Source organism: Lactuca serriola, chromosome 3 (assembly GCF_051521515.1).
Source record: "Lactuca serriola cultivar US96UC23 chromosome 3, Lser_US96UC23_V15, whole genome shotgun sequence".
NCBI classification, from domain to species: Eukaryota; Viridiplantae; Streptophyta; class Magnoliopsida; order Asterales; family Asteraceae; genus Lactuca; species Lactuca serriola.
In genome coordinates, this window is record NC_136410.1 from 174,582,212 (window position 1) to 174,606,108 (window position 23,897).

A 23,897-nucleotide genomic window follows, 5' to 3' on the forward strand; every position below is an offset into this window, starting at 1 on the left:
ATTTATTTTTAATAAAGCATATATCAGATTAGCAACATGCAACTATTCGTTGATTAACATATTTTTATCTTCTAATTTTTAGTAATATAATATAAAAGGAAATATTATAATGAAGGCTAAGATTGAAGGCCCCGTACAAACCACACTATCCATACGTCCTGGGATCGCGACTGATTCCTTGGGATCGCTACTGATTCCTTAGTAATAATGGAGATAATAACTACTTTAGTATGGTTGGCAAGTGCATTGGAAACAAATTATTAAAAAACAATCAAATTACTTGGTGTTTAGTATGTAAGTTAAAGATGGTCACTAAATTTACAACCAATAGCATGATAAATATCCTTGTTGATCTCCAATAAAATTGATAAATAAAGAAAATATATGGACCAATGCCTTTTCAGCCCTTACAAGACCAAACCGTCTTTTTATTGTACATATAGAATTAGCCCTATTTATTTCATCAACCGTAAAAGAGGCTTTGAAAAAGTACTTTTTCCCGTCAATCCTTTTTGAGACAATGACCTAGGAGGATAACACTCTTTAGTCTTGATAATCATATTTTTTTTTGTAAATATTAATCATTAAACTTGTTCATCCTTTTCAAAATTCGGTAATATAATCAATAATTATTGATGATATTATCCTATTATGAATACGTCAATCAAGTTTATTGATCAAATATTTACAAAAAAACAATATTACCTAAATATGGACAAAAACCAAAGATCATTACCCGTTTGGTTATATATATATATATATATATATATATATATATATATATATATATATATATATATATATATAGAGAGAGAGAGAGAGAGGGAGAGAAAAAAAAAATTCAATAGAAACCATTATTAATGGTTCTCTGAAGGACCAAATATTTTTTCAAGTTTTATAGCTTATTTTTTATTGGAAAAAAAACTAAAAATATCTAAATTAATAACTACATATTGTGAAAGCTTATATATTTTTCGGATTCACCGTGTGAATCTGCACAGAATCATACTATGAATTTGAAAAAAATAAAAGGTAAACTATTTTAAAGAATTTGATATTATTTGAAAAATGATAAAAAGTTATGAATTCTTTATTTTTAGTTTTTTTTTTTTTTAAAATAGGTTCTGAAGGTTCAAATATATATATATATATATATATATATATATATATATATATATATATATATATATATATATATATATATATATATAAAGAAAAACGATTTTGGGTTTGTTGGATTACCGAAATGGTTACTAAATCGGCTTATAAGTTCGGATATTTGTGTTTGCATCTCTTCTCGTGTTTTTCGTTCCATTTCCATTTGAATTTGCAACTCTCGTACCTAAATATGTTAAAACAAGTATATATAAATATTGAACGAACAATGTATAATTAGTAAAATGAATTATATCTAGTATCATGTTGATCAATTATGACAACATATATTATTTGAAACCGTGATAAAAATGTTAATCAATTTATTTGTACCTATATATGAAAATATACTTAATTATTTTTATTAATAACAGGAATACATTCTTGGTTTTTGTAACATTTATATCCCGGTTTGCTATCATCTATCATTTTTTTTAAGTATAAAAGAATTTGAGTGTTTGGGTTACAAAGCGCAAGCTTGTATTACACATTGTGCGTGCTTTATTTAAGCACACGGTGAGTAGCTGCATAGGCATAAAACCATAGACCCTATGTGTTCGGCCCTACTTAAAGGTTGTAACTTCTTTGGTTTGTTCACCTTTTTAGCCTCTAACCTGTAAAATTAAACCCTATCCCCCATTTGTGTTATTTGGGAGTTTTTTACGCATTTGTATTGTTTCTGAAGAATAAAAAAAAGTCGGTTTAATTGCAAGGTTCTAGATCCATTCAAATTTCTAACTTATTTCCTTTCTTTGGACCTTTGTAAGTCATCATGTTCCAAACTTTAAGGCTTAACTTCTCCAAAATTAAGTTTTTAGAACTTTTGGTCCATTTTGGCCTTGTTTCTTGGAGTTGGGACAATTCCATGTCCCAAAGGTTATTTATATTGGATTTATATGCTCAAGAATCATTTTAGAATGATGTTTGTCAGTAGGTCATCATGTTCTAAACTTTATGGCTCAACTTTTCCAAATCTAAGTTTTTAGCAGTTTTAGGTCCATTTTGGCTTGTTTCTTGGAGGTGGGAGAACACCATATCCCAAATGTTATTTATGTTAGATTTATATACTCAAGAATCATTTTAGAATGATGTTTTCCAATAATATATGATCATATATGGTCACACCGTTAGCAAGTAGTCGGTTATTGAGTATTTAATTTTATTTGATTATCAAATAAATAATATCAACTCTTGTATTTAATTGATGAATTATTATTTTATTAAAATAATATTTCTAGAGACTATAACTACCTATTTAATCATATGGTATGATTTAATATGTTGTAAACAAGTTTTTGGATACATTGAAGTTCACTAGACTTAACCACGTACATAGTTGAATGAGGTGAAGTGTTTTACATTCTACTCTCCTGCTCTCTCATCTTTTTGACCGAAAGTACCTAGGGGATGGTCTAGTTTGCTTATTAACTCTTTCTTACATGTATCATCCCTCATTGATGTCATATCATTCTATTTAATGAAGGTATGTGCATTAGATCATGGGCCTTAGTATATAAGGAACACAAACACTTTCATTTGTCTTGCTTCTTCTCTTTTTTCTTGCCAAACCCAAGAGCATCATCCCCTTTCATGTCTAGTTCTTAAGTGCTTCTCTTTTAAGACTAAATTGTGTCTAGTTCTTAAAGGATTAATAAGTAATTCATAAAAGTGAAGAACTAGGATTCTTGGTGACTCAAACTTGTTGGTGGATATATCTAGAGAATATCAAACCTCTTGTCTTTTATCGTCTTCGTCAACTCCACAATTTCCAAGTGGGATCAAAGTCTTCAAAAAATTTCATCTAAACATATTCCAGTTGCTTTATAATCTTTCTAACTCATTTAAAAAGATCCTTGGTGGTGTTGTTTTAAAACTATCGTAAAATAATAGTTATTTTAAAATCGTTTCAGTATGTCGTTATAAGATAAAAATATCGGTTTAACTAGGAAATCCTATCAATGGTATGAGAGCCTCTTTTACATGTTAGAATTTTATTTTAATGTTTGATAACCTTTGGTTTGTAAAACATGTTTGTTGTCTCATTTTGCTAACAAATTACTAAATATGTTTTTTATGAAAACTTGTAGTTTTATAATTGATATTTTGATACAACCAAATATCTCATGTATTTTGGTTGTATAAATTTGCCTTATAAAAAAGTGTTTGTTTCTTATATCATATGATGATGTTGTGTATAAACAAGCGATTAGGACCCTTGTGTTGTGATCATTGTTACTTATTTATTCATAAAGATGAAATACATAAATATCTGTTGATTTCATTTGTTTATTTTGTATGTAAGAAATTAGTTTAGAATAGTTTATTCTTTTTCCAAATGTAACAAGACCACGATATTTCTAAGTTTGGAAGAATATTCTTTGTCTTAATCACTTAAGAATATAATCTCAACCTTTAGTTTCAACTCATGGTTTTGGGTTTAGTTATGATTTTAATGGTTTAAGTCACATGTCATCACAACACATGGTGGACTGAAATCATTTTGTAACCAAGATTTGTTTTGAAAAATGGAAGCTAGAAGACCTTTTCAAGTGTCTTTTAAGTCCTTTACGAATAACTTAATAATTCTTATGGTAGATTATAAGAATTATTAGTAATAAATGGTTTTGTTTATAAATTTTTATGTATGCCTGTAATAGTTATTTTATGTTGTTATTTGTTATGATATGTGTATGGAAATATGTTTTGCATGCTAGATAACAATTTATAATAAATTAAAATCATTTGGAATTTGACAATTAAATATTTAGATTATAACATTAGATGTTTAGAAATGAGTTTTTATTAAAATTATTTAAAAAAATTTAAAATTGAGTTTTTTTTTATTAAAATGGTTTTTATTGTAAAAACTCGTTCGTAATAGTCAAGTTTGAAATATTTAAAATACCTTAAATATATTTTATACTAAATGTAAACTCAATATCGTTTATAATTAAAGAAAGTTCTATTAAAATGACTAAATTTGATGTATATTGTAATTACATCAAGTTATAGTATTATTTTTACATCACACTATATATTCAATAAATATATATATATATATATATATATATATATATATATATATATATATATATATATATATATGAGATTGTGTTTTAGATTTAATACAATATGATGATATTATATTTTATGAATATTAAATATTATTTAGAGCATAATTATCATCACATAGTTTTGGTTTGTCAAAATGACTTTTAAATATAAGATGTAAAAAATGAGTGTATAAAATAAAATGAGCTTTATTTTACAAATTCATAATATCAAAAAAATTTATCACTAAAATGAGATTTAAAATAACGATTCTAAAACTCATCCAAACTCCAAGTCTTAAAAATAGAATGAATTTTTATTAACATACTATAATTGGTTCTTAAGGATCTAACATTAAATTTTGAATATAAAGATATTAGCTTAATATCTAAATAGAATGAATTTTTATTAACATAATATAATTGGTTCTTAAAATACAAGTTAATTTCATCCCTTTGAACAACACACGTGCATCGTTTTGTTGGATTAGTGTCTAAGCCCGTAACTATATTTGGTATGTACTTGACCCGGTTATGCATGGTCATTTTGGGTTGCCTTCACCAAAACAACTTAACAAGGTAATTTAATGAGAGAGAGGATATTATGGTTTATTAATATGTTATAAGAATAATATATTAAAGGAGAAATCATATTTATTTAATTACTATTAGTCATAAATTAATTAGGAATTAATTTGGTGACTAAAAGAGATTAATTAAATAAAGGGGTATAAATTGTCAAAAGTGTGATAATTGGATTTTAGGTTAAGGAAACTTATTGGACCAAGGGAGAACGAAAATATGAAGAAGGATCTTCATGTTTTCACCCAAGGCCTTTTTCTGGAAGGATCCTTGGGCTGCTTGGTGGCTAAGTTGTCCATTAGGGTTTAGACTAAAACCCTAGCAGCCTATACTATATAAGGAGACCACTGGATGCAATTTTAAGCTACTTAATTGTCTAGAGAAACCCTAGAACGAAAATAGCACCCCCCCTCTCTCATAGTTACCTTATTGCTTCTTGCTATTTGTGATCCATTAGAGGGGTTACAATTGTGATCCTAAGCTCAAGCAAAGAAGACTCAAGCTAGAGAAACAAGAGGTAAACATCTAGATCTGATTCAATATGTTAATATTGATTGTTGTATGCTAGATTAGGGTTTTCAAGTCTTGGATTCATTGCATGTACAATAGAGAAACCTAGATCTTGCATGAGCACATAGGATTGTTCTTATGTAGAAAACCCATCAGTGGTATCAGACCCAGGTTGGTTTCAATTGTATGGATGCTTTGTGTGTTGAAAAATCATTTTTCTTACCTTCTGCCTGATGAACTCGACGAGTTCTTTGAGGAAATCAACGAGTTGCATGAACTCGACGAGTTCAGATGCAACTCGACAAGTTTTGTCGTCTGGCAGAGTGATTTTCGGGATTTCTTGCTGTTTTGCTAAAGGATACTTGCCTAATCAGTTTCTAACTAATAAAATTCGATTTTTATTGTTAACAAAAGATTATCCTTGCCAAAACACAAGATAATTACCAATTGATTAGATAATAGTTTCCTTATATGATTAAAATTGATTATTTGAATTAATTGGGTAACTTATCTTGCAAGGAATTAAATTAGGTTAAATATAGATAATCACTAAATTAATTGTTTAATTTATATTATTTGTTATTTGATCCTGTATATTTTAAAAAGTTCAAAACTTGTCCTCAAGTTTGAAATTTAAATGTTTGATTAAAGTTTAATTTTGAATTGTTAAATTTCAACCCTTAGAATATGAATTAGGTCAAATAAAGATAATCAAAGAGTTAATTTGTATTATTTGTTATTTGATTCTTTGTGTTTTGAAAAGTTTCAAAACTTGCCCTCAAGTTTTGGATTTTAAAATTTAATTGAAAGTCTTATTTTGAAATTTTAAATTCTAAAATCCTAGTACTTTGAAAAGGTTCAAATTACACCCTTATGGTTTTATTAATTAATTAAAATGTATAATTAAAAGTGAGTTAATAATTCCATAAAGTTTTGGTTTAATCTTAATCAAATTAAAAAGTATAATTTATTAAATTGGACCACCTAGTATTTTAAAAGTGTAAAATACACCCTGTACTATATATAACATTAAAAGTCTAATATTATATATATATATATATATATATATGTATGAGTAAATAGTCACTCTTACCGTTAGTAGGCCCCATTCACAAAGTTGGTCTATAAGGGGTGTTTAAGGAAATTGCCTATAAAACTACGATTAAATGGGTATCCACTCTTACCCACCGCACTCTTCACTAGTGGGGGGTCGTTAGCCGAACGGGTAGGATAGGACGAAACCTTCCATTAAAAGTATAATGAAGTATACAAAGTAACTAAATGTCTTTTAAGAAATTCCCAATCATAGTTACTTTAGGCAAAATGTGAAAATGTATGCTAATCCATGGAATTACACTTCATACCCTTGTCAAACGTTAGTGGAGCGTGTGTGGTTAACCGGCACACTAACTTGGGGTTGACATTGGTGGTGAAGGGTGGCTCGATGTTTATCATAGATCAATGGAGCGTGCGTGGCTTACCAGCACATTGATTAGGTGATTAGACATTGAGTGCACCATGTTGATTCGCATGGTTATTCACAACTTGTTTGCAATCCTCGGCATCCCAGTCACAATCTTGAAGGGCATATCGAGATTTTAAACATGTCATTGAAAAGTTCAACGAATCTCAAAGAACTAGGAGTTTTTCAAATACATTTAAAACTTAATTTCTTTTTCGTTTTTCATGGTGAAAAAATTAGTGAATCGTCATTCACTTACCTTCAAGTTATTTACTTTTAGAGTACGGTATCCCTTTCTAAGTTGTAAATAATGTTGTTGGATCCTAGCCTTGGTGTTTCATTTGGGTGTTACATCAAGGATTCTTAATCAACTTAACTTGAATTTTTTCTCCCGTTTTCTAGATGTCTGACTCTAACTATGGTATTTCCGAATCCGATGAGAAAAATTTTCACCAAGAGGATGACATTTCACTTCTGCCACCTCCTCTAATTGTTCTCCTCGACCCACAAGATCAAAATCTTGAAAGGTTCAAGCTCATTGAAGCCCTATTGACAAAGAAAAATGAAGATGGGAAATCCGTGTGTACACACGTCCTACGGATGAAATTGCACATTGACAGGTTAAGAATGGTGGGTATCGAGTTCTCTGGAAAATTGGCTGTTGACTGGGTTCTTCAGTCACTTCCTGAATCGTATGGTGAGTTCATTAGAGAGTACTATACGATGAATTGCGATGTGTCCTTCATCGATTTGACCTATATGCTTATTTCTGCCGAATCAGCAATGATTTGGCGTGATGGTCAAGCATATTTGGTTGGACAACCGAACTCCCAACGTTCCATGGACTCTGGCAACATTAGAAGTCCAGAAAGAACTAAGTCTGTGATGGTCCGATGTGCTGTGTCAGAAGAGTCCATCTGTTTCTACTATCATGAGAAAGGGCATTGGAAGCGAAGCTGCCCTATCTACCTGAGAGATCAAAGAGATGGGAGAGCCAAGAGTTTTGGTTCTTCTTCAGGTATGAAATCCACTATCTAACTATGTTAAGTTCTTATTCTAGATTCTAAACATATAATGTGATAAGATTACATTTTTGGTGTTCTGCAGGATCAAAGAAAAGGAAAGAAGCTTAAGGAAGAAGCACGCTAAGGTTGATAATGAAGAGTTCAAAGATCGAAATTTACCTGCTACTTTTGGAATTAGATATTTTTGCTTAAACAATACGTAATAGCATAGTTTTCATTAAATTTTCATTATAAGGACAAGTTTTTACGCAATAAAATAGAGTTTGTTTTATTTACATTTCCTTCAATGAGATTATGAAAATTGGTGTTTATTGATATTACTTGCAAATGATGGATGTGATTCTTAATAATGTTATGTATGGAAGAGTCGAAATTTGCGGAGATTATGAAAATTGGTGTTTATTGATATTACTTGCAAATGATGGATGTGATTCTTAATAATGTTATGTGTGGAAGAGTCGAAATTTGCCAAATAAGGAAAGATTCTCATCGCCCAAGTTTCAATTGGAAAGAAACTTGGAATCATACAACTAGTTTTGTGTGATGAATGAAAAACTTTGTATTTGGGAAATTTAAGACTAATTCATTGACAAAGAGTCAAGCGAAGGACTAAGAGATCAAGTTTGCAATGTTGTGTGCTAGTCAAGTCCACCACAAGGAACAATAAGTTATTCGTAATAATTTTAAAAAGTTCAGAAAATATGGTTGCACTTATGAGATTGAGTGTGATTCTAAGTTGATTGAAAAGTTTCAATAAATAGTAGGACGAATAATAAGAATCAAATAGGCAGAGAGATAAAAGGTTCTCCTTTCTAAGAAGATGGGAGAGTGCTTGTATCGAGTTTTATGATTGTCTTAATGATTAAGAACTATTTCTCAATTGATCCTCTAAGATACCTTAGTGCATTGTATGACTAAGTAGAGGAATCAGAAATTTTCGGAATGGTTAATCAAGAAAGTCAATCATACTTCGTTCCAATATCAAGTCTTAGAGTTAAGATTGTGACATTCAATGACATATCTATTTTTGTAGGTTTATTACACTCATCAAATGTAGAATAGGAAAGTTTCTTATTTTGTTCATTTGAAATTGGTTAGTTGGGGTCTTGGATAAGACAAAGACCAACTGGAACCAATTAAGTAAAGTGTTAGTCTTGATAGGATTCCTGAATGACTCTTGAATATTTGTTTTGTCAAGGAAAGTTTCTTGACAAAAGAATCATATATGTCAAGAGGTAAGTGGGAGTCTAAATGATCTTGAAAAGTTTCAAGAACAAATCAAGAATAAACCTTATCAATCCTCGCTAGCACATGACTTGGAGGTTATAATCAAATCGTGTTGACATATTTTGGTTCTATGCCATTCCAGTTTAGTTAACTATGCAATATGAGTTCTATGAGTTCTCAATTGGATTGAATAGAGGCAAGACATCCTAATCAATGGAAGGTACATTGATTGGAAGGGGTGATCTTATTAACAACTCGGAAGACATGGTGGGCACCCGTGCTGCCATAAGGCAAAAGCTCAAGATTAAATAGGTTCAATCCATAAGAGTTGAATTTTCAAAGAGATAGTCTTATGATTGTCATTTTGATAAATTCACATGGATAGGACCAATACACCATAAAATCTAAGTGTGATAAGATTTCTCTCTGTTCGTGAGGAAATAATTTCACTAAAAAGGATTTTGAGAAAATAGTATTTGTGAAAATTGCATTCTCGAATTCGATTATGATTACGACATCCCTTTTCGTAATTCGAATTGCGGGATTTGGCAGTTGGTCCGAACGTTTTGGGACTCAGTAACTTGAGTTCTAAAATTGTTTAGACACACATATAAGTTATTTAAGGAAAGGTGTATGGGTTCAAGAAGCTTGATAAAGACTTATCAATGCATCTAGTATTAGAAACATGAATTTCAAGTTTTCTTAATAAATGTCAACGGTAGTGGGAGCATAAGAGTTATGCTTGTATGGAAATAATCGTCATGTTAGTGGGAGCATGATTATTATGGTAAGTATTGCAAGTTGGCAATATTAATCATAGAAAACAAAGATTCACCTTGCAAAGTTGTAGGGGTTGAAAAAGTTGTTTTGCTATAATTAAGGGAGAGAATATTATACTTCGTTTGAAAATCTAAAGCTTAGATCGAGAAATGTTAATAAATTTAGTCAAAGATACATAGTGCGTTCTCAAAGTTCGAATTATGAGAACATGGCACATAAAATATTATGGAAGAAGGATGATAAAGTATCATGGCTTTATGTTAAACATTATACATCGTGTCCAATATGCTTCAGGTATAGGATCGATTGCATATGCTATAATATTTGACCATTCTAAAATTTTCCAAATGCCAAGTGCATTAAGAGGGAAAAGAGAATAGAACCGGTTTTGACTAAATAGTTAAACAACTATCAAAGGACGATCTAAAGTTCACTAAGGATTGATCTCTTGTAAATAGTTAGAAGTATAGTATTGAATAGACCATACCGACATTATTATGAATAGATAAGACTCTATTAAGAATGACTTGTCATATGGCAAATATGGAAATGTTTCCATATTAGGAGTTGGAAAGTAGGAATTAATGTCTAAGATTATATACTTTTATGCAAGAAGGATGTTCAAAGAAATGTACTTTGAGAGAGAGACATCACATCTATGGAATTTTTTCTGATAGAGCCTTCTGTAAGGAGTTAGCCAAGTCTTATGTGATTTTTGTGCTATAACTTCACGAAAGGATCGTTGCATATAATGTTAGAATCTAATGTGTTTTAATAGTGGTAAGAAATTGTATTCTTACACTAACAATAAGGAAAAGGAATTGTGAGATGAGCATCATTTGAAAAGTTTTCAATTGATCTATTTCACAAAGTATGAACCATAAACAAACAAAGTGTGCATGCTGAGAGCATGAGACAGTTGTTGTTATAATTCAAGTAAGTAGTTGATTATCCGAAACATTAAGCAATGAAAAATGAGTAATCAATATGGTGTCTAAATAATAAGTGTTTTTATTTATACTCACAAGTTTGGGGCCATATAGGATTAAGTATTTTCGTTGAGTTTCACTTTGCATGTTTTGACTTCCTGAATAATGAGATTATTCGAACAGTCCACAATCACTCATATGTTGGAAGTAGATATGAAAGAAGATTGTCATGAATAGTTTGTAGATTTTCTAAAAGGTTTTAGACATAGCAAAGGTTTGCTGCAAGGTTCATAAGTGCTTATGAATATGATTTGAGCATTGGAATAAACCTGCACTTGCTGGTATCGCTTTATGAAAGTGATCGCAAGATGATAATATCATATAATCTTGTAGACCTAGATATATGGTTATTGTCTGCTAGTTGATTATGCATTGATGATGCGAAAACGCATCAGTAACTTGATGTTATAAAATGCATTGTTGTGTGTAACTTAGCTAGTGAATAGTAAAAGCATACGAGTCGAATTTTATCTGTTCCTTTTATTCTAAGAGTATAAAAGCGATATCCTGGCCACTCGATGATTTGGTTTGACTTATGTGTCGGGCTCGGTTAGAATGAAGTTGATGTGTTCAACTAAATTTTATGTCGAAAAAATCGGAGATCGAGAAACATATGCAATACAATAAGAATTGTCAGCATGATATCTATAACAGAGGGCTATACGATCCCTTATCTAAAGGACAAAGTTTGATCAGAGTTGACAGCAGCGTATAAGAGCTACGATTGCTAATCGGATCTTGAAGTCGTATGTGAGATATAGTTACTAGACTTATCCAAGTGGGAGACTGTTGGATTAGTGTCTAAGCCTGTAACTATATTTGGTATGTACTTGACCCGGTTATGCATGGTCCTTTTGGGTTGCCTTCACCAAAGCAACTTGACAAGGTAATTTAATGAGAGAGAGGATATTATGGTTTATTAATATGTTATAAGAATAATATATTAAAGGTGAAGTCATATTTATTTAATTAGTATTAGTCATAAATCAATTAGGAATTAATTTGGTGACTAAAAGAGATTAATTAAATAAAGGGGTATAAACTGTCAAAAGTGTGACAGTTGGATTTTAGGTTAAGGAAACTTATTGGACCAAGGGGAACGAAAATATGAAGAAGGATCTTCATGTTTTCGTCCAAGGCCTTCTTCTGGAAGGATCCTTCGGCTACTTGGTGGCTAAGTTGTCCATTATGGTTTAAACTAAAACCCTAGCAACCTATACTATAAAAGGAGACCCCTGGATGCAATTTTAAGCTACTTAATTGTCTAGAGAAACCCTATAACGAAAATAGCATCCCTCCTCCCTCTCTCATAGTTGCCTTATTGCTTCTTGGTGTTTGTGATCCATTAGAGGGGTTACAATTGTGATCTTAAGCTCAAGCAAAGAAGAATTAAGCTAGAGAAACAAGATGTAAACATCTAGATCTGATTCTATATGTTAATATTGATTGTTGTATGCTAGATTAGGGTTTGCAAGTCTTGGATTCATTGCATGTACAATAGAGAAACCTAGATCTAAGCATTAGGGTTTGCATGAGCACATAGGATTGTTCTTATGTAGAAAACCCATCACGTTTGTATGGTCCTTATGGGCGATGGATCACCTAAATACTTGGATTTTGTCTTATGATTGCCAAGGTTTTTTTCTTTTTTTTTCTAGTGGGAGAAAGGTCACGTAACCGCTTGTTAAATGTCGACACCACAAGTTTTTCAAGAATGATGACTTGATCGGGAATCATCTGTGATAAAGGTCACCTAAGCATGAGAGGTCCGAGGCATAGATGGGATCAAACATGTCAAGTTAAACAAAAAGTTCTTTAGGATCCTATATACTAGGAGTTACATTTGATGAAATTGGTAATCGCTACCTATCTCGTTAGATTAAGTAGATGGGTTAAAGGTCACCTACCATTTACTTGTTTAGTAACTTGTATCTTAGACTTTAACTAATTAATGCTTTAGAAACAATCAAAAGTATTAATTTGTAAAGACTTACATATTTAAAATACTAAATGAAATTTTGTAAGATTTTGTTGATTTATAAGAGATAGTTAGACTCAATGTTATAAATTCTACGACTAGTATTGTACATTGAAATTCTTCTCAAGAACAAGCAAAGATACATTCTTAAAGGTCCCATTCCCGAAAAACCTCTATCAACCAGTTGGTCTGATAATGATGCTTGGTGGAAGCATGATTGTGCAGTTGATGATGTATCTTACATCATACTGGGAATAATGATCCCAAACCTTGAGAAGGTCTTGCAAAATTAGGAAGCATAGCAGATATTTCGACAAGTAGAGTAGATATTCCGATAGAACATTGATATTGGTACAAAATTGTTCTAACATTAGAAGCTAACAATGTCAAAGAGAGTCACAATGTGTGGTCTAAGAGGTCTATGGTTCAGAAAAGGGAAAGACAACATAAACCAAGAAATCAAAAAAGGTCCAACGTGATCCGTCTTCTTATAATTATGGATAGGCGGAACACTAGAAGAGTAACTCCTCCTCTTATCTCACCAAGTTGAGGAAGTACGGTGATACCAACATTTCAAGTATTTATATGATAGAGCTATATACTTTTCACTATATACTTAAGTATACGATAATAAATATGACACTAATATCTTATTTTATGTGTAGATGTTTAGAAGAAGTAAGAAACTGACTAGATGCAGATTGGTACTCCATGCTAGAGGAAAGAAAATGTTGTTTGAATTGACGAAACTTTTGATTACCAAATAGTTTCTATTTGATTTTAAACAATAGTTTTTCTAGTACCTATTATGACTAGGAATATTGTAACAGTTGCAAATTTTGAAGTAATTTAGATTTACTTATCATCTAATGGATGTTTACATTCATGTTAAGATTATTTTCTCATAATGTTATTCATGAAGTAAATCTATATGTTTTCATTAAATTCATAGTTCTAAAGATAACACCAAAAAAATCAAATAATATTTGACTCAATCTTATCTATAACATTATCATCCTAAAAATATAAAAAAGAAACACATATCCCAAGTTCCAAAGATGGTACTTTTAAGAACTAATTTGATATATGTGAGTCCTATTTATATGTAAAGATGATTCACAATCGTTTTTCTCTAATGGTAGTGAAAGTGAAAAAGATTTGTTAAAGAATTACACATGTTGATGTATATGGTCTTTTCAATCCTATGAACAGATATGGTGAAAGATACTTAATTGACTTCACTAACGACTTTTATTCGTTGCTTTTGAAACTTTTGAAATGCTCAAACTCTTTTATAGTGAAGATTAAATACAAGTTAATTAGAAAAAGCCCTTCATTCTAATAACGAAAATGAGTTTCAAGCAAGGTCTTCTGGGATCATATTAGGAGTTGTGATATCGAATCACAACTTATTCGAACCAGATAATCCTTGTATGTTTAAGAAGAGTAATTAGATCTTATATGACGTGGTATGCTCTATGATGAATTGAAGAACTCTTTCCATTATAATTTTTTGAGTTATGGTTACTACAACACCTATATTTTGAATATTTATTTCCAACCAAACAAGTAGCGTGAATACCTTCAAAATACTAAGGATGAAATGTTATAGCCTTATATAAAAGGTATAGATTTATGGAGCATATGTAAGACAAGAAGCTTAACTCAAGCTAACGTCCAATAATAACATTTATGTAGAATGTCCAAAAAGATTATTTAGGATAAAGTTTCTACAATACCACTAATGATCATTCTAAAAGACATGTCCTTAGAAAGGTTTTTTTTTCTAAATGGGAGCAAAATGTAACTCTAAAGGTTCAAAGACCATAAACTAAATGCATCATAGTGGCAGATAGAAGCTAGAGAAATTTGGATTTCTCGTATCTGATGTTGAAATTTTTATAGTAAACACTTCAGACTACCAAACTGCTATATCAAATTCTGAATCGAACAAATGGCTTAAAGCCATGAATACATAGAGATGCATTCATCTATGATAATTATGTACGAGATTAATTAATCTTCATCGATATACTATGGCTATAAGGAGTACAATTTTCAAAGGAGAAACCATACATGGATGGAAATTTGTTTATATGTAAAGCCAATATCTAAAACTAAGAATCCTCCTTTTTATAAGAAAATCAAAAATGTGTTTTCTTTATAAATGAAAAGACTTGTATTTTCTAGAAATCTAGTGGGAGTGCAGTTACATTCCTAGTCATGTATGTGAAAGACACACTAATTCTTGGAATAAATATCGATATAGATAGATCATGGCAACTTAAAAGATTCATTAAAATTGCATTCATTGTCGAGATATTCAAAGGTTCAAGATATAAAACTCTACGGGAATTTTTATTGCAAATACCATATGACAAGATTTTAAGTATGCCTTAGAATCCTTACACAAAGGTTGAGCTAGATAGTACGATTGTGTTCCATATGCTTTTGCAACTGGATTCATCATATGTTCCATGTTATACATGAAGGCCACATACGTCATATGCTTAGAGCATGAGAATAAGTTATAGGGTGACTGAAAGGAACATTCTAAAGTAATTATGAGGAACGAAAGAAATATCCATGATTTGCGGAGTATCTGAAAGAGAGCAATGTGTAAACTATGACACAAATGCAAACTTCCAAACATATTGAGATTATCCGCAATTGCAATTGGGCGTGTACTCATTATGAATGAAGGAAAAGTTGTATAGATAGGAGTTCCAAGAAAAAATTTGTTGCAATACACTACAAAGTCATTGTACATTGTTGTTTAGGAAACAACATATGTAGATGCTTCAATTAAGAGTTCATATTTAAGCACCTAAAACATTATCGATGGTTTTCTCTAAATATGTGATATAAATGAAACATAAAATTTTAATATTCGCAAAATTTATACATATCAAGTTTGACGAATCCAGTTAATGAACCCGTTCACTAGCTAAAGCGTGAACTTCATACTAGAATTATAGGACTTCTTTATTCTAGTGATTGGATTTCACTAAAATTTAGTATTTGGTTATTGGAATAATACTAACAACAACTATTGTAATGTCTTGATATATTGGATATAATCTTTTCATTAAAATCCTAATGTGTTCTATATTACCATGTTTAATCCTTGAATAATATAGTTATTGTAAATGTCTATGATCATTCATCGTTGTAGAAGAAACTATGAAATAAGACTAGTATGAATTGGATTGATTGATTTTCATGAAGATGAAAATAACAAAGGGATGGAACCAAATTTATTAGTACTTGTTGGAGAAGAAGTATTAGACGTGCAATGTCTCAAGATCTCTCCATGGATCGTAGTCATGAGTGATTCTTAATAAAAAAACAAATCATATGTGTATTCTTCGACCTAAGATGCATATTTTAGACTTGATTATGGGGATGTTTGTATTTTGATAAGGTCCAATGTTGTTCCTATTAAAATATCATTACAAAGGTCGTTATTCGGTATAACATGAACTACATAAAAGGCGTATGTAGTTAAGATGAGATTTTTTTCCTTTTTTTCGTTGAGAGTTATACATCTAGGCCTTACTAAAAGTTGAACATCATATGATATTGAATGCTATCCATTTCTCATATTCAACATGATGCTTGTGACAAAGAGATAACTAATATAACATTTATGCACCAATTATAGCTTGGAGCTTTTTGAAATTAGTTGTTGTTAGATGGTACCACTTTTTTTGTATTGTTGGGGGTAGTGGTCTGTTGTTAGACGTCAACCATTGTGTCTGTCAATCTATAATGAATCTTGTGGATATTAGAGATTGTTTGATCTATATGTTCAAGAATCATTTTAGAATGATGTTGGCCAATAACATATGGTCTTATAGGGTGACACCTTTAGCAAATATTCATTTATTGAGTATTTATTCTAATTTGATTATCAAATAAATATTATCAACTCTTTTATTTAATTGGGGAATTATTATATTATGAAAATAATATTTCTAGACACTATAGCTAGATATTTAATCATATGGTATGGCTTAATATGTTGTGTACAAATTGCTGGATAAATTGAAGTTCACTATACTTAACCATATACATTAGCTTAATGAAGTGAAGTGTTAAACACTTTACTCCCATCCTCTCACTTATCTTCCTAATCGAAAGTACCAAAGGGATGGGCCAGTTTACTTGTTTAACTCTTTATTACATGCACCATCCCTTTGTGATCTAATATATGTTGTATTTAATGAAAGTATGGGCATTTGATCATGGGTCTTAGTATATAAGGAATACAGGCTTTTATTTGTCTTTCTTCTTATTTACATTCTTTCTAAACATGAGAGCATGATCCCCTATCCTCTATTTCTCTCTTTTGAAGACTAGTGAAAGAATTAAGTAATTAAGTTCTTCTCCTTTAACACTAAATTATGTTTGGTTCTTAAAGGATTATGAAGTACTAATACAAGTGAAGGACTAACATTCTTGGTGAGTCCAACTTGTTGGTGGATACCTCTAGAGAAGATCAAACCTTTTTTTTTCTTCTTTATCAACTCCCCAATTGCCAAGTAGGATCCAAGTCTTCAAAGTCTGTCATCTTAACATCTTATGGTTGTTTTATAATCTTTCTAACTCTTGTAAAAGGATCCTTGTTGGATTTGTTTTAGAACATTCTTAAAATAATTGTTATTTAAAAATCGTTTTAGTTTGCCATTATAATAATAGTTATTTTGTCATCTTCATCAACTAGCCAATTGCCAAGTGGTTTCAAAATCTTCAAAGGTTGTCATATAAACATCCTATGGTTGTTTTATAATCTTTCTAACTTGTGTAAATAAATCCTCAGAGGTTTTGTTTTCAAATGGTCCTAAAATAATATTTATTTTAAAATCTCTTCTGTTTGCCACTATAAGATATAAAAATCGTTTTTAGCTATCAAAACCTATCAGTTTATTGATGTATTCTGAATCTTTTGGTGTATTTGGAATGCTAGAATAAGCCCATTTATGTACCATGCAAGTTGATTGTGCATTTTTGAAACGTTTTAGATCTAGGGTTTGACATTTGGAAAATGGAGATTTGTTAATAGATAAAGTTGGAAACTTTATCCATTAAGTGCATATTTTAAAAAGTTCTAGAAAGTATCAACCCTTGAATTAGAGGATTAAGCAATTAACAAAGAGGTTGTCTAGAAAAATGCATGCGACACATGCAGCCTCTTAGCATGTGACGCGTCGAACTGGGAAACACAACTATTTCATCGGGTAGTACACGAGACGTGAAGAACTAGTGGGCGCGACACATAAACCTTTGACCGCTAACTTTTTGACCAGTTTGGCTTTTCGCCAAACTTTAAGGGTGAGCTATGGATTGAGGTTTGACCTTTGTTTGACTTAGGCGGTAGATGTAGCTGATTTGTTTGAGGGCTCACATGAGCCGGTGTTTTTAGCTCTTTAGATTTAGATGAGTTTCCATACTATATTACTTAAGTGATTATTTGATCCGTTGTGTGTAGGATGTATGTGTAATACTATGGTATGATGGCATGCTTACTAGTGGACTCTTGCCTATTGTTTGTATATGATGTTTATATTCTTGTATGATGATGGAGAGACCAGTGTTGTGACGTGAGCCAGTAAGTTCGTTTTGGACGATGAAGAGACTGATGTTGTGTCGTGAGTCTATAGGCTTGTTGGATGATGTCAAGACCGGTGTTATACCATGAGCCTAAATTTCTGAAGGATGATAGCGAAAGCCCACAAGCTCGATGTATTTATGCATAGTGATTACAACGAATTATGTATTATTTGTAGAACTCACTGAGTTATGTACTTAAAATTTAAAATTAAATATTTTACAAGTTATTCTTCTAATCGTGGGAAGGGCCCATCGTGAGTTTACCACATCCACATCGTAGATGATTTTATGATTTCAACATTCGTTGATTTTGTGATGTTTCTGATACATTTTTATAACATGGTTTTGGTGTTGTCAAAACAATTTGTTACCTTGGTCTTTATGGAAGAATGGTTTTACATGATTTACTTTTGTTTTCAAAACAAAAAATATAGTTGAAAAATATAGTTTGAAAATTTGTGAAGTTACAATTATAATCCATAGCGGCAACGCTTTATTTTATGTGTAAAAGTAGGATAATTTACTTTTTTCTATAAGAACAACACTTCAATTTTTTATCAAATAACAACTTACTATACTTTTAACCAACATAGTACCTTCTTTTTACCAATATAGAAAATATACATATTTATTATTTCCATAATAACAACATACTTTACTTTTTACCAATAATAGCAATGAACTTTATTTCTTACACATAATAACAAAATATTTTAATTTGTAACTAAAATAACAACATACTACACTTATTTACCAATATAAGGAATATACTTATGTTTTTTTTTTATCTATAATAACAACATATATTATTTGTTATTAATAATAGCAATATACATTATTTTTTTTATCCATTATCATAACACGATTTATTTGTTATACATAATAACACAATATTTTATTTTTTTGTTAATATAAACATTATACTTATATTTTTCATCCACAATAGCAACATACATTAATTTTTATTCATAACAAAAACGTGTGTCTATATATATATATATATATATATATATATATACACACTAGTTTATAACCCGTGGAAACTACGGTTATAAAATTAATTAAATTTTTAAAATAAAAACTCAAAATTATTTTAAATAAATTATTAATTAAAAGATTTTTTTAGTTATAAAAAATTTTAATCATTGATTTAAATAAACATGTAAAATTATATCATTTTAAAATTTATATTATTTTTATTTAAATTTTTATTCTAATGTTATTAATTTAATGTATTTAGAATGAAAAATTTAAAATTTGAAATTTGAAATCAATAGATTGACAAGTAGATTGCATTAATTAGAAAACATAATAGAGTGACACATGACAAAAAAAAATATGGATTAATTAGGAGGTCTAATAGGGTGACAAATGTAAAAATAGAATAAAACTATTCTTTTATTACTATATATATATATATATATATATATATATATATATATATATATATATATATATATATATATATATATATATATATATTATCGCAATTTACCTTACCATTTTTCCATAATAGCAAAACATTTTATTTTTTATACATAACATCACTATACTTGATTTTTTTTATATAATTAATAACATACTATATATCATCTTACTAATATATAATAATTTTTTTTGTAGATAATAGCAAAAAAAAGATTATAAAAAACATAATGTCTTCATGAAATAAGTATACCTGTAGTTGAGAATGTACATACTCAATGGAGGACATAGTAAACCCGTAAGGTGATGTCCCTGTCACCATTAATTGATGACTAGACGATCCTTTCTCAAAAATACGATCATTTCTCCCTTCCTGACTTAGCGCCCACAACTCGGCATCATCCCCCGTATGTTGAGTGATTTCATCCCCGTACTTCTCAAGCATATATCTCTCAAATGCATTCTACAATTAACCAAAATATCCTGATTATTATTCCAACAAAAGTTGTGACAACAAATATAAAAATGATAAAGGTAACTTACATATTCCTCCCATGTCCTAACAATACACCATTCTAACCCATTTATCGTCAAAAACCATTTCTTCACCTGTAGATGAGAAAAATTTTATGAATTTATTTTGCAATTAAGAAGATTAGGGCCATTATATATATATATATATATATATATATATATATATATATATATAAGATTAGGTTCATGTGCGACGGCCTAATTTTGTGAGACCGATGAAACGCATTTTTTTATTTATTTTTTATTTATTTTTTATATTTTTTTAGTTAAATCAAGTTCTGAAAATAATATTTAAAAAAGAATTTTTGGATTTTTCCATTTATTTTGCATTTTAAAATTATTTTTAGAATATGTACAATAAAATATTCTATTAGAATATTTTACGTATTTTACAAAAAAATGGAATTTTTTTTAATTTTTTTTAGTTAATTCAAGTTCCGAAATAATATTTAAAAAAAGAATTTTTAGATTTTTCCATTTATTTTGCATTTTAAAATTATTTTTTAGAATATGTCAGTGTAATATTCTATTAGAATATTTCACGTATTTTTCAAAAAAAAAAGGGATTTTTTTTAATTATTTTTTATTTTTTAGTTAATTCAAGTTTCGAAAATAATATTTAAAAAAAGAATTTTTGGATTTTTCCATTTATTTTGCATTTTAATTTTTTTTTTTTAGATTTGGTCTCACGGTCTCACAAAATTAGAATGGTCTCAAATGAACCTGAACTTATATATATATATATATATATATATATATATATATATATATATATATATATATATAGGACTAGGTTATTTTGTTTCTTACATTTATTGTGTGCTAGAATGCACCAATAGAAATTTAGTTAATTAAATAATTATTTAATTAAATAAGTATAGATATTAAATGATTTCCATAATTATATGTATATTAAATGATATCCATAATTATAATTATCTTTTTATGGAAACTAATTAAATCTGTCATTAATGTCAGCAATAACATTCTTTGAGAACGAATTTACATCTAGGGTTTTATATATGAGTTCATATTTTGTTTCAGGACTCAATCACTTAAAATACAATAAATTTGCATGAAATATGAAGAACGAGAGTGTATTCTACTAGAATACGCTGTCATTCTGTTGGAATACACTCTCGTTCTTCTAGATATGAATTCATTAATGACGAATTCTTCTAGATATGAATATTATTGTTGACATTAATGACGAATTTAATTAGTTTCCACAAAAATGGGTTATGTGTATGGATAGCATTTAATATACATATAATTAATAATAAATTCTTATTGGTGCATTCTAGCACACAATAGATGTGAGAAACATTAGAACCTACCTACCTACCTACCTACCTCTCTCTCTCTCTCTCTCTCTCTATATATATATATATATATATATATATATATATATATATATATATATAAAGAGAGATCATTTAAGAACTCATAGTTTTTCGAGAAACAAAGAATTAAAAACCGAGCGTTAGATCAAAATAATAGAAGGTCAAGATCTCTTGTGACATTTTTGTAAATAATAGAAAAAAAACACGGGGGTATATTTATAAAATGACACAAGGGACATTGTAGGAAGAACTTAATTGAAATCCCTTTAATCATATTAATCCCTGATTTACGTCAAAGTAACATAATCTGGACGCCTTCAATCTGGACGCCTCCACTATCAAAGCATCCTACCGCCTCCACTATCGAATCCTACCAGCACCGTCATCTTCCTAGCCTCCGATGATCTCCTCTCATTAGTATCCATAATCAGAAAAAGTTATTGGCCCACTGTTTCCCTCTGCTATGCTTCTCCTCCTGTCATGCCTCTACACATATCTCCCTTCCGATGGACGCACATATTCAGAGCCAACCCTCACCATTGGCAACAACAATCACTGATTGTGTCCTTCCTCCGGTCTTTCCCTGTCGGTGAGTTTTTCTTTTACAATTTTGAAATTGATTTTCTGATAGCGAGCTTTTGAAATCTCCATCTCATTTCCAAAGACATATTCGCATCTCCACCTTATCTACGACGATATTGATCTCGATCTTTCAATCTGCCCCTAATCCACCGCTCACACAATGCAGATTGACGATCGACCACAATGATTTGGTAATTAATCTCATTTTATTTCTTTTAGCGTTGCATCTGGTTTTTAATTATGCACAATTGAGTACGTCTTCAATCATTACTGGAGCATTAGATTTACTTCAAACTTTTCCTTCTTTATTTATAATTGTTCCAAGCATACTGGAAAGTGATTACTAAGAGAATGAGCATGATTCAAAACCCTTATACTACCTTTCAATTTCTGGATTATGTTTTGTTGTTTACATGCTTTATCCATGCTAACAATGCTATATATTTTTCTTAACAGTTCATGCCTTTTTAACCTACTATTATAATGATTTTTATGAGTTTTAATTGAAACATTAGTCTATTTATGCTTTTATGGTGTAAAGTTTAACGAGCTCATCAAAAGCTTCTAAAAATTTATAAATCATAACTTAGTTACATTCAGATGTAATTGAATGCTTTTTAACAATTCTTATTGTCTGTATAGTTGTTATAACCCGACGAATCAACCATATGTTTGTGATACATATATAACTGAATGACCTTCCACCAAAGGGCTTCTAGCCCAGTGGTATTCGGTGTTGCCCTCCCTCCTTTAGGTTGAGGGTTCAAGTCCTACTGTGGACATAGGTGGACTAAATTAGGATTAGTTTAGTATATATATTTGTATTTGCCGTTAAAAAAAAGAAAAAAAAAGAAATAAAGAAATAACTGAATGACCTTCCTATCCTCAAGTGGATATTATTATTTTAGCATTGGAATACAAGAGTTCAATTTTTTTTTGTTTTCATTAACTCTAATGAGTATTATTTCCATGTCTCAACAAAGAAGATACATCATGTGGTAAAAAAACAACAACATCTATTACTTTGCACACTTCTCATTTGTAATGTTACAACAATGAAGAGCAATGAAGATGATTTTAGTTATATTTCTTTAAAACTAATTGTTATAAAATTATTACAATTTTTAAAACAGTTATTATCTTTCTTAGGCTCTCCTAATTATCGTGGATGGTCTGATCACAAATTGGGGTGATATTCTCATTTTAGTGACATTAATACTTCTATTTGGTGATGTAAGTAAACAATTAAATGGGATTAGTAAGCCTTGTATTAGGATTATAACAACTTTTGAGCATTTGAAGTACATGTGATTCATATGTAAATCACAAGCGAATGACATATTAATTACATATGATTCACATTTAATTCACATATGAATTACATGTGATTCATATGTAATTAACATATGAATCACATGTAACTCACATTTAAATCATAAGTGAATCAAATATGAATTACATGTGATTTACATGTAAATCACGTGTAATTCATATATGAATCACATGTAATTCATATGTAAATCACATATGAATTACATGTGATTTATATGTAAATCAAAAGTGAATCATATATGGTTACATCTATATGCACACATGCATTTTGTGTGAGTGTTCTTCGTCAATTATTTTTTAAAATTTTCAT

The 23,897-nt window shown here is 29.8% G+C and overlaps 1 long non-coding RNA gene across 1 annotated transcript; it reads right to left on the reverse strand.

Annotated features, from left to right (window-relative positions):
- Positions 1-318: 318 nt before the first annotated feature.
- Positions 319-20,453, reverse strand: LOC145094752 (uncharacterized). Its single transcript, XR_013703534.1, has 4 exons — positions 20,340-20,453; positions 20,050-20,259; positions 1,243-1,342; positions 319-525 (listed from the first exon to the last, which is right to left on the reverse strand). It is a non-coding gene; the product is annotated as an uncharacterized LOC145094752 (long non-coding RNA).
- Positions 20,454-23,897: the final 3,444 nt, after the last annotated feature.